Below are 18,781 nucleotides of genomic sequence, written 5' to 3'. Positions count from 1 at the left end.
TTTTAATATTAATAAATATCGCCAAAGTTCTTCCATGCAGGTTATATCAATACACTTTTTTCAGCAACATATAATAAAACCTTGCCTTTGCTTGACCACTACCATCCTATTATAACATAGTATAGTAGAAAGAGTACTAGGTTTGGATTTTTACTAATTTTGCTGGTTAGGAAAGTTACCTCTTTAAACCTCAGTTTTCTCATCTACTAAAAAAAAACTATATTGCAAAGTTATTATGAGAATTAAATAAAATTATTATATAAAGTGTTGAGTATAGTTACGTACCACGTAGTTAATACCAAATAAATAGAAACAATTGCTTTTTCCCTAACTTTCAAATCATGATGTATATTATACTTATATTAATTTGAGAAAAAACTACTTTTTGCATGATTTCATTTTCATTAGCTATAGTAATTATTATATTAGCTTACCAACTAATAGTATATAGTTAAGCTACTAATGCAAATGTGCACCGAGCACTCACTCACTGCTTTCCTTTATGGAGTAAACAGAAACTGAAGCACAGCACATGAATAAGAGAATAACAAATGTAGGCTTGAGAAACTGACACAGAAAGACTTGGCATTTCTGTTTAAACACAGAATATGAAATCCATGCAGCTATCTCTGTTCTCTCTAAAACCACATGACAACAAGAGTAAAGGGACAAAAAAATAATTTTTAACAAATGACAAAAGGACAAAGAGTATGGTATAGGAAACCACAGCAAATAATAGTTATTGTTATTAATCATTAATGATATTAATAACTTAATATTAATATGCAATATATGTAATAATTATCAGTTATATAGGTGAATGAATATTATTAACAAATATGTCATATTAATAATATTAATACATGAACAAATGTGAACATAATAAAAATAAATATTAACAATTATACTTACTATTAGTGAGAGTAATGCTATTTTTAAGTTAGAAAGCGGAGAAAAAGAGTGGTCAGTTACTCAGCAGGTAGGAGAAAGTTGAAACTGATGATATTAATGGAAAAAGAGAAGCAGCAAGCTAATTTGCACCACAGAACCCCAGAAAGGACCTTTCTATTAGGCCAAGATAGGAAATGAAATTCAAGTAGACTATATGGCTTGACAGTGATTGGTTACACAGTCCACACTACACAAACACAGTGCATGAATGCACTGACTACTGATCTAATCCCATATTATATTATACCTATATAAAAAGAAGGGACTCTGTGTAACGAATCACTGTCAATAGTTAGGGGGTCAATAAATTATATAATAAATTGAAAAAATAAATAGTGTAAGCATGTCATTTAGAGATACAGAGACAATCACACAGCTAAAGTGTTGAAAGTCGTTGCCTCTGGGGAATGTAAGTGGAAGGATTTAGGGGGAAAGATAGGGTGCTATTTTTATCATTAAGCTTAAAGTATTATTTGAATTTTTAAACTATATGTATGAGTCATTTCTGAAGACAAATAAATTGAAATAAAGAGGAAAAAATGAAGGTTAAGCTAAATGTAGAGAGAGAATGATGCACCTTTTCTTTAAGTAAGTTTAGAAAGAGCTGTGTGCTGGGCAAGTTACTTCTTTAGAGGTACAACTAGTCTTTTGTACAGGAATTTGGTAGTACATGCTGTTTAACATACTTAACTAAGATTTCAGATAACAATGATTAGTTCCTTGATTGTGCTTTTAGAGATGTTAAAATTTTTTGTAACCAATTGGCTTCCAGGATACTTCTCTACCCATCCCCATCCCCAACATAAAAATGATTCACTAGCATATCTTCCCAGATATCTTAGAAGAAGAGCAGGGAAGGAAAACAGTGAAAAGACCAGGCATTAAGTCTAAAAAATAACAGTCCTCATACTTCACCCTATCATACAGATACAGATACACTCTCACACATCACACATCACCTCCGCACTCCACCCTCCACCCCCAACCATTAAACACTGGGACCTCCCATTGATCTGAAACTACCTTACAGCCCAGAACAATACCAGGTCATCGTTTTGCAATCAAAATTCTCCAGTGCTTGAGAAACTGTTTGTATTTAATATAGTCAACTATGGCCCATATGGGGCCTCAGAGGGCTGCTAGAATCAATACAACGTTATACGTTCTTGACCTTTAAAATGTGTTCTCATCTCTTCTTCCAATGGGCATATCCTTTCCTAAATTATTGCCTTGGAATCTTGAACATTCACTTGAAAGAAACTGTTTCTAAATTTAAATTAAGCAGCATCCAAGGCACTCCTTTCTATTTTCTGATTAATAAAAATATTCACATGTTTAAGTTGGAAAGTAGCTGAGGAATGCTGCATTTTGAATATCACCATAGTACCTACCCATGGCAGGATCTCAGAACTTGGTCGTGGTCACTCAGATATTTAGTGATAAATTCAGGCATGGGACCTAGTTTGGGATTATTGTCACTATATTGGCTGCCTCTCAGGAGAGAATTTGTAGCATGAATTCAACACAGGTAATATGTTCCAAGGAGAACTGCAAATAGAATCTATGTCATCCATTATTTCAGCCTGTTTCATAAAAAAAAAAAAAATTCTCTTTCATTTTTCTCTGTCTTTTTAAGGGAAGGTTTACCTTGATTCACCATTTCTTTTTCTTCCCAAGCACTCGCATTCTATTTGTTGGGTGGATCTCTCTTCCCTTTATTTCCACTTGACCTATATTTCTAGATTCCTTGAATTACCTTTAATTATCTTTCAGTTTCCATCCCTTGTTTGTATTTGATTTTCATTGTTGGTACTAATTTTAAAACAAAATTAGTCTTGGATCACTAGAAGTCTAACACAGGTAGTTTCTGCCCTGAACTTCTTTTCTGACCTACTGATACTGCTCTGTAAAGTAGAGGCTGCCAAGAATAGGAATGGGAGCTTGCAAAGTGTTCAGAGGAATTTAAGAAACATATTTTTTCTCACATCTGGGGAGCTCATTACTTCATCTTTCTTAATGAAAATGATGATGATGATGATAATGACAAGAAGAGTGATTGGTAATGTGATAATTGGTAATATGATAGACAAGTATCGATCACTTAAGGTATACATAACAGCAGTATCCAGAGACATGCATGCTAGATCCCTGTCCATTTCACACATGGGAAAACTAGTACAATACAGAGTGATTAAACTCTGCAGCAGGGCTTCCCTGGTGGTGCAGTGGTTGGGAGTCCGCCTGCCGATGCAGGGGACACGGGTTCATGCCCCGGTCCAGGAGGATCCCACCTGCCGCGGAGCGGCTGGGCCCGTGAGCCATGGCCGCTGGCCCTGCATGACCGGAGCCTGTGCTCCGCAACGGGAGAGGCCACAGCAGTGAGAGGCCCACGTACCGCAAAAAGACAAAAACAAAAACAAAAACTCTGCAGCAATCAGGAGAAAAGTCTAGAAGAGATCTAGAAGAGCTCCTGGTCGTAAAATTATGGTGCACGTACGCAGCCCTTCATTAGTTACATCCATTACAATTGCTTTCAGTACACAGTCTCTGGCAGGAGATGGAAGGAAAAAGAAAAAGGGAGCCAGCAGGAAATAGAAAGGCTTCCAATTTGATGGCATTTTCTTGAAAATAAAAAGGAGTTATAATAGGCAAACTTGAAAAACAAATATACGACACAAAAAGCAATTTTCTTAGCTACTTATTTTCAGTCTTGCCCCTGTTATTTTAGTACTGAGTTAGAAAACAACTTTTTTCTTTGCTCTCTACTTTTGTTTTGAGTGGGATACTAAAATCAAGGTGTTATGATGTGGTGGAGAGGAGAACCTATTCTTATAAAAACAGCATGTGGCCCTAAAAATCTAACCATTGATCACCAGGTAAAAACATACAGAGAGTGGAGTCTTATCTTGAAGTCAATCTAGTCCCAGGGCCTCACTTTCTAGGTGATGGAATTGAGGTCCAAAAAAATTAAATGGTTGCTAATTATTGTGCAAGCCAGATAAATGCTGTGCATTACACGGATATTCCAAGCTGCTGGACATCAACCTAAAGAATTATTTAAAGCCATAGCTCAGAAAAGAGTCCAGGGTTACAAAAATACTCCATTCAGCACAGTTCTGCTCCTGACAGAAGCACAAAAGATGGTTTCTTGCAAATCATGGTGGTAGTTCTAATAGCTACCAACCAGTGAAGCCTATGTTCTCTCCTTAAGTCACTACAGATAAATCATATCCTGAACCTAATTAAAATGTTGACTTCTCTACTTTTTGAGGTAGTCATATGGTTATGTTTAGTGTCCTAGGAACCAGATGCTAGGTGAACAAAGATGAATAATCAATCCTTGGTCCTTAATCTCAAAGAATCCATGCTATGATCTGAAGGCAGATTGTTACAATACAGTGAATTATGGGAGCTGAAAAGAGAGCAGTAACCTAGCCTGAAGAGAGGGGGCAGATTACAAAAGCTACACAATAGCTTTTCCTTTGTCTTAAATTCACCTGTTAGAAGCTTCAAGAAGCTAGTTCTAACATTGGCTAGTTTGAACCCATCTACGTTCTCCCTAAGTAAAGTCCTCATTATTTAACAAGCCAAGATTATTTAACCCCACGCAAGTGTCATAGTCTTTAAAATCGATCCTCACATATCAGAGATTGCCAATTCTGGAGAGCCAGAGGTTTGTTTCAAAATTCTTACCTGTTCTCTGAGTGGGCCTCACAGAGGTAAGGATAGGTTAAATATTTCCCTATAAGACAGAGAGCTGTATACCTTTATAATAAAGATGAGAAAAAGTCTTTCCCTTACATGGTTTCAAAAAGCCTTTAATTGCACCCTCTTAGTAAGTTGGAGGGTTTTTCTAAACCTACTGACAATGAGGCTAAGACAGATGTGTAAGACATATAAATTATGTAGAAATCTGACCATATTTTAATCATTCTTTTGATTACCTGTTTGTTTTTCTTCACTGCACCTTTATACTAAACCTTACAGTCAGGATGGGAACACAAGACACACTCAAAATACAGACCCAGCATTTTAGATGCGCTTTATAGAAGAAGGATGGAGAAGAGAATGACAAAGCTCACAAGTGATCTATTCAAATATTTAAATGTTGAATGCACCGTGATTGACATTTCATCTAGTCTAAAGACTTTAGTCCCAAATTCCACTGCCTTTCACCAAAAGGAATCAATTCACAAAATGTTCAATGTGTTCTCAGGATACCTGCAACTCTATCACAAAGCCCCGTCGGCAGAAAGGTCACCTACTACGGGCATCATGCAAAAACCTGCTTTCGTTATGAATTAAGTTTGAATATATGAAATCATTTCTTTTAAAGAAAAGAAAAGAAACTCCCTGTTGATTGAGATTTCATCGAGAATGGCCTAAATGTTGCAGAGTACTATTCTTAGGCATATTCTTTCATTGGGCTTTTCTTTGAAAAAATAAATTATCGGTACATCAGGTATGGCCTCAAGATATGTGTGGATAACTACTTTTATTGAAAGCTTAATACATACCAGGTTCTGAGCAAAGCACTTGCTTTATATGCTTTTTCTCATTTAGTCCTCTCTAGAATATTATAAGGGAAGGTTTTCTTACCTCCATTTTATGGGTGAAGAGACCAAGATTTAGGAAGGCTAAGCAACTTGTCCCAGGTCAAATATTCAATGACTATTTGGAGGTGGAGGGATGATTTCAAACAAGCCACCTGACTCTAAAAGACAGTGTTTGTAATTTCCTCTTGCAGTCATGAAAATAAAGAGGAAAACCTCCTTCCTAGTAATATCGTCATGAATGACTGATTTTGAATGATCAAAGGAAGCCCAGAGATGATTTTAACCAATGTCCTCATTTTACAGATAAGAAACTGCCTTTAAACTTCCCTTTTTATCTGTATGGACATAACATAAATTATAAGAATCTATATGTCTGGTATGGTAAAAGTTTATTTCAATAAATACTGTATTTTTAATGAAGTATAGTTGATTTACAATGTTGTATTAGTTTCAGGTGTACAGCACAGTGATTCAGTTATACATATTCTCTTTCAGATTCTTGTCCCATATAGGTTATTACAAAATATTGAGTATAATTCCCTGTGCTATACAGTAGGTCCTTGTTGGTTAACTATTTTATATATAGTAGTGTGTATATGTTAATCCCAACCTAAATACTCTTGTTTTAAAAAATTCAAATATGAAAAAACATACAGTAGCTTCCTAGGAAAACAGCTATTTATACTGCTCTGTGGCCTCTTCCAAGCTTTACATATAACAAACAATGCACACAATGGATAGGATCATATCATCACACTGTGTATTACTTTTCTCACAGTATATTGTTTTTCATGTACCTGGATAGTCTGCACATTCATCATTTTAATGGCTATGTAATATTCCATCAAGCGGATGAAACATAAAACCAATTCACTGTTTTTATAAAACATTTGACTTTATTTACTAAATGCAAACTAAGTTTGTGTGAGCACGTATTAGAAATTGCTAGACACATTTTCAATGAAAAAAACCATTGCAGGAATAGGCAGATTGTTATCTATGTTCCACAAACCAGATTTGAGAGAAATGTTTTAATGAAATGCATAGAGATTTATTTATTCTGATTTGAGATTTTGAGGTATGGAATAGCAATTCTATGTCTGTCATTTGTAATACAGATTATTGTTATTATGATTATATATGAAGCTTTGTGAATGCACCCTGCACTTTATGAATATATCATAGAGATAAAGCAGGACTCTGCCCCCAATGCTTATGAAAAAAGAAAAAAATGGGTAAAGTACAGATAATTGAACAGAGATGCATATTAGTAGATGAAGACTTCATAGAAAATGTAAGATTTGAGAATGATTTTAAATGGGAAAGGAAAGACCCTAGATAAAAAATAAATTTATAGTGACGACATCTCTAGGTTTATTTTTAACCAGCTGACAGACTTCATTGACTGCTTCTCTCAAGCACATAATTTAACTTCTGTAATTCTCTATTATCTGAGAGGAGCTTATCTACCTTCTGTGGACAGTTTAACTCTCAGAGGACTAGCTTTTCTGTTTATTTATCCCCAATTAGACTTGTTTCTACCTTCCCTGAGATATTAGCATCTGTCATGTTGAAGTCAACTTTTGCTTAAGGTATGTATCCTGTATTAATCCTTTATAGAATACATTTCATTTTACACTTTATTAAATTCAAAAGATCAAGGGAATAAGGAGGAGGTTTGATGGCAGTGTAGCCACTAGGATTGAGTGATAGGGAAGTGTTTCATAAAGAAATTAATTGATCCAAGTACTGAAGGAAAATTAGGATATAGTAAAGCCATCAAGGGGGGACAGGGCATCTCACACAGGGAAGCATGGAACATCACGGGCATTATATATGGTGTCCATAATGTCTGGAAACATTGACAAATGTACATATAAATGTTTACAAATGAATTATTGATATTACATTAAAATACATGGCATATTCAAAAACATCACATGGTACGTTCTATGTGGCACTCCTTCCTAATAGTGCAGTTAAATGGGCTGCACAAAATTATAATGAATACAGTGCATTAATGAAGTACTTCCATCAATCTTTGCATATGCATCTATGATTCATTGCTTTAGATGAATTGCACCTCTGATTTTCACTGAATAAATCTTCACATTTAACGTAGCCCATAAAAAAGTAAGCCTGGGTGTTCAGAAGTAAATAAAAAAAAAAAACTTATCTATGTTTCTAGATTTTATGGCAATGCTATAGGATCTGCTGGCAGTTCAGTATGGCTAGAGGGTAGGATGGACATTGAGGAGGGAAGGCAGGAAGGAAGAACATGTATTTGGAGAGGGGCCCCAGTCATTCCAGCTATCTCAGCTGTATTCGTTTCCTTTTGCTGCTATAACAAATTTACCACAAATTTAGTGGCTTAAAACAACAAAAAAATATTCTCTTACAATTCTGAAGGTTAGAAGTCCAAAATCAGATTTGCTAAGTTAAAATCAAGGTGTCAGGAGTTCTGGTTCCTTCTTGAGGCTCTGAGGAGAGGCTTTTTCAGCTTCTAGTGTCTGACTATATCCCCTGTCTTATGGGCTCTTCCTCCATCTCCAAAGTTCATCATTGCAATCTATGCTTCTGTCATCACATCACCTTCTTCTCTTCTGTAGCAGTATCTCCCTCTACCTCCCTCTCATAAGAACACTTGTGATGATATCACTGGACCCACCTGGATAATCCACTATACTCCCCCATCTCTAGATCTTTCACTTAATCACACCTGCAGAATCCCTTTTGCTATATAAAATAATATATTCACAGGTTCCAGGGACCAGGAAGTGAGCATCTTGGTAGTGGGGGGGGGCATTATTCAGTCTACCACACCAGCAAAGTCCCTTCTAGACCAATCAGCCCCCCGAAAACTGCCAGATAACTTCAGCCACATGAGTGAAATCAGCTGATCCCAGCAAGATCAGAACTGCCCAGTTTAGCCCAAGCTAAATTACCCACCAGCAGGATACTGAGCTAAAAATATATGATTGTTGTTTTAAGCTACTATGTTTTGAAGAGGTTTGCTATGTTCAACAGGTAAAAAAAAAAAAAAAATCAATCTGCAAAATTTCTGTATGAGGAAACTATGGGTTCATCCAGGTGGCCATATTGGCAAGTAAAATTATGGATTTTGACTTGAGCTAGAAATTCAGGGTCACCTAACTGAATTTTAAACCAACAAGCAAAATGCACAGACTTGATTCCTATACTATGAGGTCATATTGGTAGCACCATGCTTACCATCCAATGGGGAGAGCATAGGACTTTGAGATTCTCCTATTCATAAACACTTAATTATAATTTCTCTTTTTTGAAAGGGTAAGTCTAATACTTTTAGAAGAATGCATTTCTCAGTAGGGATTCTAGTTTCAGCTTTTGTCTTCCAACTCAGAGCCCTGCCTTGAGAAGTTGTTGTGAGGACACAGTGAGGTAAAGTATACAAAAACCTACAACAGAGCCAGACACTCAGGAAAATGCCCATGGGTGTTATCTATTATTATTACCATCTTTTCACAGGGCCTGCACACAGTTAAGGACTCATCATCACCCAAGAAACCATGGGTTACTTCTACTGAGTAAGCCATAGGAGTGCCTTGACTTTCTAAAACCAACAGGCAGTCTTCTTATTTCATCTTTGCTGTGAGACCTTTCTTTGTGAAATGCTAATTCTACAAAGACTAGAATAGGTGAAAAAGAAATGAACTAGGTTTCTAGTCTTAGATCTGCTGCAAACCATGTCATATTATTTTTTTTAATTAAAAAAAAGATTTTTTATATAAACTAATTTTATTTTATGCAGTATACATTTTATTACTTTGTACTAATACATCCTCATATTACAAAGGCAATTTAGTGGAAGAATGTTTCTTTTGATACTTGAATAATCTGAAAGAACACAAACAGAATTATACATTAAAAAAATACTCATTTGGATAACAATAACAACAACAAAAAAAAGACAAGTTAAACAACAAAAAAACTTTTCCTTTCTTACAGGTGGACATTGAAGTGGATCTCATTTGTTTTTCTTTTTAAAAGCCTCCAAAGACAAAAGCAGCTTAAAATATAATTAAAATGAATAAAAAATGTTTACTAAATTATTGGTCTCCAGCACCATTTTCTGTTGTTTTGATGCAGGTTCTTCTTTGTCTGTTTCTTCTCTTGTGCTCTTTTTACTGGTCTAGATGCACCATTTTCATCATGTTCATCATCACTATCAAATTTAGTTTTCTTGCCCTGAAACTGTACTTTTCCTTTAGCAGACCCAGTCTGGGCAGCTTTATTTCCCTTTCCTTTTCCTTTAAATCTGCGACCTTTTGACTTCCATTTGTTTAGGGATTCTTGTTGATCTTCTATTATTTTTTTCAATGCTTCTTTTTCCACATCTCCTTCTAGTACTTTCCAGGTGACCTCTTTGTTCCTTAATTGTAGGTTACCATTATTTGCATCTTTTGCTTTATCCAGTGTTTCCTTAGCTTTTTCTTTAAACAGAATTATTCCCTCTTTGGCTCCTCTGACAAAGTCTATCCATTTTATTTCACCATGATTTGAGAAAAGGATATGCAAATCTTCTCTACATGTCTGATCATCTAAGTCCCCCGAGAATTTCAGCAAGCAGTTAATCTTTTCTTCTAGAGATTTCATTTCAGCATTTTCTGCTAACTTTTGTTTTTCTTCTTGCTCTTGTTTAGCTCATAATTTAGCATCTATTTTATTTTGCTTTCTTTCTTCATTTTTTTTTTTTGCAAAGTAATCTTCCTTGGAAAGTATTAGCAGGTCTGTGTCTTTGTACTTCTGGCCAGGGGCCTCGACAAACTTAGCAGATTCAATGGTATCAAATACAGCAAATATTGATCCCTTAAATGCTTTGTGCAATGTTCTTTTCATCTGAATATTTAGTACCTGACCTTTATCTTCCAACCATTCTTTTATGTCATCAAGGGTTGCATCAACTGGGAAGCCTTTAATATAAACAGATCTGTTTTTTACATCATTTTTATACTCATCAGTCACTTCAGGGAGGGGTTTGCTTGGAGATCTTCTAATTTTAGTTTTATCTTCACTTATTTCCATGAGTTCCGCCTTTGATTTGCTCAATGCTTCTACTATTACATTAAAGTCTGTTGTCAGTTTAACCTATTAAATTTTATCATTATCTCCAAAGGTACCCAGGCTTCATCCAGTTTGATCTGTTCCTTTAAAAATTTGTTGCGTGGCAAATTGAAGTCACCAAAATAATACTCGATTTGATGACAGATTTTGACCTCCAGAGCAGCCATCTTTTCATTATCACCATTTTCTGCCATTCTGGCTATCTTTAAGTTCCCGGTCCCACAGAGACATGCCACAGGTCACTAACAGCGACAGCAACGTCTCCTCTCCCCAGCGCCTGGCGGCTTGCGCAACGCACCTAAAGAAGATGGGGGTTGTCCCGGCAACCCTTGCAGCCAGGGTGGGTGGGGCTTCGGGCCTTACTGTGTCATTTTAAACAAGTCACTTAACCTCTCTGTGCCTCACTTTCCCTGTGTTCTAATATTTATTTAGTCAGCTTCAGGGAGCAATTGTAAGTATCAGCTGAACCAATTAATCAATCAGATGAACTGAGCACTAATGATGGCCTTGGCAATGTGCTAGCTATCCTGAAAACTTAGAAGTAAGTTATTGCCAGACCCAACTTTATAAGCTGTACCCTTTGTCTTAGTCCACTAGAGCTGCTCTAACAGAATACCATGGACTGGGTGGTTTATAAACAACAAAAATTTATTTCTTACAGTTCTGGAGGCTGTGAAGTCCAAGATCAAGGTGCTGGCAGATCCAGTGTCTGGTGTGGGCTCACTTCCTGGTTTATAGACCCTTATTTTTACTGTGTCCTCACATGGCAGAAGGGGTGAGGGATCTCTCTTATAAAGTTACTAATCCCATTTATGAAAGGCTCAGTCCTCATGACCTAATCACCTCTGAAAGGCACCCCCTCCAAATACCACCACATAGGCGATATAGGTTTCAACATGTGAGTTTTGGAAAGACATAAGCACCCCTTTTCATGCACATACAAGGGATTCCTGTTCCTGGATTAATGATAATATTCTAGAAAAAATAAAATGTACCTTCCAAGTTCTGTGTACATAACCATAAACACAGATATTATTTTAAGGTTTGCATTTAATATTGAAAAATCATGCAAAAATATGACAGAGGACACATGTATAAATTGTCCTTCTTCAAATTTACAAGAATTAAGAGTAAAGGGGTTAAAAAAATTCCTCTCAACTCTCAAACGCAAAGAGGATGGGAGTGGAAACAACTATAGTTAAGACACATCAAGAAAATTTTTGAAGCTGAAAGCAGATGGACAATTCTTTATGACTTTGCAGATGAAAGAAGAGTAAGAATCTTTATGATGGAAGCCAAGAAACAAGTGGTTTCTTGTCACAGAACCCAGTAAAATTCCTGGAATTATAAGTAGCAGATATCTCAAGATTCAGTGGGGATCAAGATGTAAAGATTGGTTGAATGCTTGCATCTAGTTAGATCCTTAGATCTGTACAGCATGACAAATAACACTCCCTCCTAGTCTTTCATATGCATACACAGACACATAGCAGAAAAAGACAAGTCACTTATTCTCTGGAGTGTTTGAATAAGAGGGCTTCCCTAAGAACAGTGGTTCTCAACCAGGTTCAGTTTGCCTCCAAGGGAAGATGTTTTCTGTCCCCAGTTGGGGGGGGGGGGTGGTGATGTTATTGGCATCTAGTGGGTAGATGTCAGAGATGCTGCTAACATCCTACAATTACAGGATGGTCCAAACAACAAAGAATTATTCAATCCTAAGCATCAATAATGCAGAGGTTCAGAAATCCTGCTCTAGAATATCAGAAAAAGTTGAGGGTGGGATGAAATATTAAAACCAGAAGAATTAAATGTGTATCTACACACTAAATGGTGAGAGCTATGTCTTGAATTATGAGTCTCCTTTATCCTCTTTACTCACCTAGCTCAGTTCTAAGAAACCTGACAATTTGCTTTATAACCTCCAGGCAGGTGATCAGAGGCTTCCTTTCTTGGGAAAACACTGTCTAGAGGAAAAGACCTGTGGATTCCAATAGCAGGAGCCTCCCTCCAGCTGACCACTCTAAAGTAAAGCCTGCCATCTTCAGAGTTGTGACACACTGTACTTAAATATAAATGGACAGGAAAGGATCAGCAGACATTGAGAAGAGTTATGACCTGAATGATATAGACCAAAACAGAGGAAGGAAGGGAGGGAGGGAGGGAGGGAGGAAGGAAGGAAGGAAGGAATGAGAGGGAGGGAGGGAGGGAGGGAAAGAGGAAAGAAAGAAAGGAAGAAAGAAAGGAGGGAGGGAGGGAGGGAGGAAGGAAGGAAGGAAGGAAGGAAAGAGAAAGAAAGGAAGGAAGGAAGGAAGGAAGGAAGGAAGGAACCAAAATAAGAAAAAGAAAAGAAAGAAACTTGAAGGAAACAGAGATAAGGCAGGAAGTAAAAGGAAAAACATGCTTAATATCGTCACAGATGTAAGTCAGGCTATGAAATAGGAAAAAGATGCTATAAGAAAAGCATATTAAGAGAACCAAGAAAAGGAACTCTAAACATTCATAGATAATATGAAGGAAATTTCCTAGGAAGATTAAAGACAGTGAGGTTTGTGATACTACCACAAACATTCACCAGGGCTTGCTCTTGTGAACTGGCAGCTGCTGGTTTTGTCTTATTTTCTCCATAAATATTCCACAAAGTATGTCACACAAATAATTCATACAAATACTCTGTATAAATCATACTAATAAAATGTAGATGGGCAGCAAATAAACGGAAAGAAAATCAGTTCAAAGGAAAATAAAAATACTTTTGACCATAAATCAACAGAGAGGTTATAGTTTGACTTCAAACCTACTTCAGTAAATTTGTTAAAAAATGAATGAAAGGGTAGTGATATAAATCACCCTTGTTTGTGAAAAGCCAGTGACAGGGAGTTTCTCTTCTATTTTTTCTTATTATATTTACTGAGAAAAATATCAGAAATGCCAGTTACCATAGCTTTTTGATTGGCATAGGGCTGAATAATAAAAACTTGTCTGGGGTAGTTAAAATCTGCTTTACTTTACACTGATTCCTTTCTCATGCAGCTTTTCAGGTCAGCTGTGACATACAGCAAGCTACCCCTCTACCGAGATGTTTCCTTCAGGTTAGTGTTGGACATCATAGTTCTTACAAAGCTCTCATAAAGGGGTTATGATACATACATACCTCCATTGGTCTGATGCTTTTATTAGATGAGGGCCATCTACTACTAACCTTAGACATTCTCAAGGAGCCAGTAAGTTTGAAAAAGACTGCTGTTAAGGACCGATTTTATTAATAATGAACCTAAGCTCTGTACTTCAGTAATACTTTTCTTCTAAGAGTCCTGAACTATCAATACTTTGTGATTTAAATGAATTAAGGCCTATAAGACCCTTCGAGCTAGAGAAGACATGTTTTTGAAGTAGAAGATCTAAGAAAGAGAGATACAGAGTTAGTTTTACATTTAAAAAGTGAAATGAAAAATCACCGTTCCTAGACCACCACCCCGCACGGCCCGTGGTCGTATAGTGAGGATACAGAGCTGAGGGGAGGGCCCCTTCCTGTCTTCTTGTCCCAGCCCTCCTCCAGCCCCTCAGCTTCCCAGACCCTCATGCAGCTGGCTGTAATTTCTTCCAGGAGCTCTTTTACTGTCTACCTTTCGGGATTAAAAAAAAAAATCAAAAACTTAAAAGAGACACACACACACAAGTTTAAAAAAGCAAAGTGCAGAGAGAGGAAGCAGTGACAATTTTTTTTTTTGGTAATTATGCTTTTTTTAAATTTTTAGTATTTTTCAGTTTTTACTGTGGGTCAGCTATTGATATTTCATCAGGATAACCATTTCTTTGCTGAGTTCAGGTGACTGAAAGAGAGCCACACCCTCAAAACAAAACACACAAAACCACAGAATCACCTTTAATCTAACTTTTTATACAATGTCTCAGTTTCCCGTAACTTTGCACACAAGCTTCTGTGTTGAGTTGAATTGTACCTGCTTTTTTTATTTGCAGAGAGTGTGACTATTGAACTTGAAACGTTTTAAAAAGAATCACCTTTCTTCCCTTTTCTCTCATTTGTTGTGTTATGTCCCACCTTGCTCTCTATACCCCTCTTTTCTTTTCCCTGGTTCCTCCTTCCTCTGCTTCCTCCATAGTCTTTTTCTTTTCCTATCTTACTAATGGTCTCATATTCTCAGACCTCGAACCAAACATGATGGGGGTCTTTCTGTATGAATCCGAACAAATCACTGAATCAATGTGGGGCTGGAATTAGGAGAGGGGCTCCCTTTCTACTTGACTTTGCTTAATCCACTTGGGAAGGTGGCTACATAATCCTTTCCTTCTGCTAAGCTCCCTCTTCTGCCCACAGTCCCATTTGTTAGGGGAGAAAGCAGTGTCCCACTATGAGTTCTGGCTTCCCCTTTCTCCCCACTGTGTCCTATTTGCATATGAAGCTCAGGCCAAGTGGCCTTCCCATTCTCAGCGATGGGAGAAAGGGGTCTGGGGATAACCAAACCCAATCTCAGATCCTTCTAGTCTCCCTGCTCTGGTCCTTAAGCCTTGGGATTTGGCAGAGTACGCAATGACTAATGCATAATACCTTGGAATCAGAGTACCATCGCTTTTGGGAAAAAGATCTCCACCGCTTTAGTCTGAGCAGAAAGAATTCTCTCTCTAGTTCAGGGGTAGGCACACTATAGTGGGCCAAATCTGGCTGAGGCCCTGTGATGGTTGACTTTATGTGTCCACTTGAAGGATGTTTTGGGATTAGATTTCTATTAAAGTCAGTGGAGGCTGAGTAAAGCAGATCACCCTCCACAGTGTGGGTGGGTCTCATATATTGTTCTGAATAGAACAAAAAGCAGGAGGGAAGTTCTGCAGCAGATGGCCTTCAGGCTTGAGCTGCACTTTGGCTCTTTTCTCACGGTCTCCAACTTGAACTGCAGCTTCAACCTCTCCCTGGAGCTCTGGCCTGCTGGTCTACCCTGCAGATTTTGGACTTGCCAGCCTCCATAATTGTATGAGTCAATTCCTTAACATCTCTTTCTGTATACGGACACATCCTAGTGGTTCTGTTTCTCTGAAGAACCCTGGATAGTAAAGACCTGTTTTTGTAAATAGAATGTTATTGGAAGACAGCCATGTCCATTCATCCACGTATGGTCTGTATAGCTGCAGGGTTGAGTAACTGCAACAGAGACACTGAATGACCCACAAAGCTGAAAATATTTACTATCTGGCCCTTTACAGAAAAAGGTTGCCAACCTTTGCTCCAGCTGATGCCCTATCTCTCTTCCCACTAAGAAAACATTGCATGATTGGAAGCTTCTCCTGCCACCCCGGGCTGCTAGCTTTCCCTTATTCATTTTGCCTCAGTACTCGGCATGCCTGCCTCTATTTGAGCACTTAGGATATAAACATATCCATCTCTGTGTCTCACACAAGAGGGTGAGCTCCTAGAGGTCCAGGGCTGTCTTACTGTTTTATTTATTTTTGTTTTGAATTTTGTTCATGTTCAGAATCCAATAGATATCTTTTGAGGAAATAAATTACTAAAACAACAGTAGATGACGTTTGCTAATTGAGCCCCTGTGATGTGCCTATCTCTATGTTAAGCTATTTACATACATTATCTCACGGAATTCGGGCAACAGCTCCGTAATTATCCCCATTTCGCACATGTAGAAACTGAGACCCAGGGAGGATGTGACTTGCCCATGGTTATGCAGCCAGGAAAGTGCCGATGTGGGATTTGAGTGCCGACAATCTGACTCCCAAGCCCAGACTCTGATCTATCAACCCCTCCTCACTACAATGAATAAAGCTGCAGCTCTGGGCCCATCTTAGACTTGCTGTTTCTGTGATGTCTGAAAGCTATTATTTTAACAAAATCAGTGTACAATATATTTTAAAGTTCAGGGTGCCTGATTAGTCATATATATATATATATATATATATATTTGGAAAACAGGCAATCTATTAGCTTTCATCTTTATTAAAAAACTACAGTAAAAAAATATTTAAAAGGAAATCGAAAACATCCACTTTGATGCCGTTGCTAGGATCCCCTTTTTTTATTATGCAGCACAGTGTCTGCGCCCTGTGATCTGGGGACCTCCAGTGTCTCTCAGGCATAGCTGATGATCACAGGTACCTCATGAATGGAAAAGACCCAGCAAGAATACAAACGATCACAAGCCTCATTTCTTTTCTTTCTGCTTTATGACACCGTGGTGCTGCAAACAAAGCACGCGAAAAATTATTTACTTTTTGTTTCAGGTATATTCATTTGATTTCAGCACATCAGAAAAAATCTTCTGATCACTGGACTCATCAGACATGGAAAAAGGCATTTACGGTACCACGTGAGCCAGCTGATGGTCCTGAAATTTCTGGGGGATGCTCTTACAGTAATAAGGAATTACCAGATCACACAAAAGCATTTATACCAATGCATGAAAGGATTATACAATAGGATAGCTTCTTTATGTGGCCCTTAGTCTGCTGCTGTTATTGTGGTGGGAGGCATTGGGTAGACACCTGGGGGAATGCACACAACCTTCTTGGAGATTGTGTAATACAGTCTCTAATGCTAATTCCCACCTACCTTTAGGGCAAGCTCTTCAAAGGCTGGTGGCAGCAACAAGATGATTTACAAGACCTAGCGCAGAAATAGCAGTAGTGACTATGTCCTGCTGAGCATTCTAGGAAGTCCCTATGATAGTCTCTTTACATATATTTCCTGCAATCTAAGAAGAAGGGAATCTCTAATTCAAGGAAATTCTATCATCCATTATACAAGTGCATAGTTGAGATTCAATGACCGAACGATTCTTCTGAGACCACACAGCTAATAAATGGAGGAAATGGGATATGGACTCGATTCTGTCCATTTCCTAAGCTTGTACTCATTTCACTATTCACCGTATTCCAGAAAGGAAGAAACTGTCAAGCTCTGTTTCCTGGAAACAGAAGACATTGTAGGATTGACAAATGAATATGTTTGATGCTTCATGATGATCTCTTCCCAAAGCCTAAAGGTTTTGAAGGGATAAAAAATCTATCTAGTCCTCTACATACCCCAAATATCCTAAAAGCAAAAGGTTACTGGATTACCAGAGTCAAGGACTTATCTTTTAACTTTCTCTTCTGGAGAAAGTTTACAGCTCAGATAAGGAGAAATTGTTTTCTGCCCGGGGAAGTCTAAAGAAAGGACCAAAGGTATCCAATTTAGAGGTACAATTTGAACAGCTATAGAGAAAACAGAAAAACAAAACAAAAACATGGAATGGTAGCAAGAAAAGTTCCTAGTCTCAGTTTCTTTACTTACTATATACCTCTGGAAACTTTCTGAGCATCTATATTTCGTATCGTACAATGAAAATGAAAATAATAATACTGGCTCACAAGATGGTTAATAAGTGAGATGTGATAGTATAATTTGATAACAATAAAGTGTAATACAAATGTTAGTTACTGCTATTTTAATTTTGATACCATTTTATTGTATTAATATAACATCTGTGTTATGGCTAGGCATGAAAGTGTCAAGGAGACCAAAGAGAGCAGAGTTGATGAAGAAAACATTGCTGTAGAAGAATATAAAATTCTAACTCATCTCATTAACAACTTAAATAATATAATTAATTTGTTTTTCCATAAACCAGATTGATGTGGCAAATATCACATTTCACCAGGAAAATATCACTAACTTCCTGAGTCTGAAACAGTGCCATGAATGTTCAGCATTGCTATGGTCTCTTGAAAAAAAGTATATTATTTATGAAATGCTCTTTAAGCAGAGAAGAATATCATTAGCATTTTTATACCGGGGTTTCCTGCTCCTCTCAAAAGAAATACATATTCTTTAAAGCATGTTTCTAGAAAATACTTCCAAGGTAAATAGAGTTTTAGGTTTGTTTCTTTTCAGTACCCCTTTCTACTGTTCTCTGATGGAAAGCTCTAAAAGATAATCCTTTTAAGTTGAAAAAAGATATTCCCTGAGAAAGCAAAGCTTTCTCTAGTAAAAGCTTTAATGTAAGACAGGAAACTGTTGCTTTCCTAGGTAAGTTTCAGAGAGAGCTAAAGCACACATTCATTTGGAACATGGATGTGGTTCTTTATATATGGGGCTCTGTCTCAGATAGAATGTACCCTTGGGCTGGCCTCGATCTACTAATTCTTAGATTCAGAGTGTCTCAGAA

The 18,781-nt window shown here is 37.3% G+C and overlaps 1 pseudogene across 1 annotated transcript; it reads right to left on the bottom strand.

The window, feature by feature from the left end:
- Nucleotides 1-9,495: 9,495 nt before the first annotated feature.
- LOC307187242 (lupus La protein homolog) lies at nucleotides 9,496-10,804 on the bottom strand (annotated as a pseudogene). The gene has a single exon. The product of its transcript is annotated as a lupus La protein homolog (transcript).
- Nucleotides 10,805-18,781: the final 7,977 nt, after the last annotated feature.

The sequence above is a fragment of the Stenella coeruleoalba genome (genome assembly GCF_951394435.1).
Source record: "Stenella coeruleoalba genome assembly, chromosome: 5".
NCBI lineage: Eukaryota > Metazoa > Chordata > Mammalia > Artiodactyla > Delphinidae > Stenella > Stenella coeruleoalba.
The sequence above is the reverse complement of the archived record's forward strand: the minus strand, read 5'-3'. Positions and strand labels throughout refer to the sequence as shown.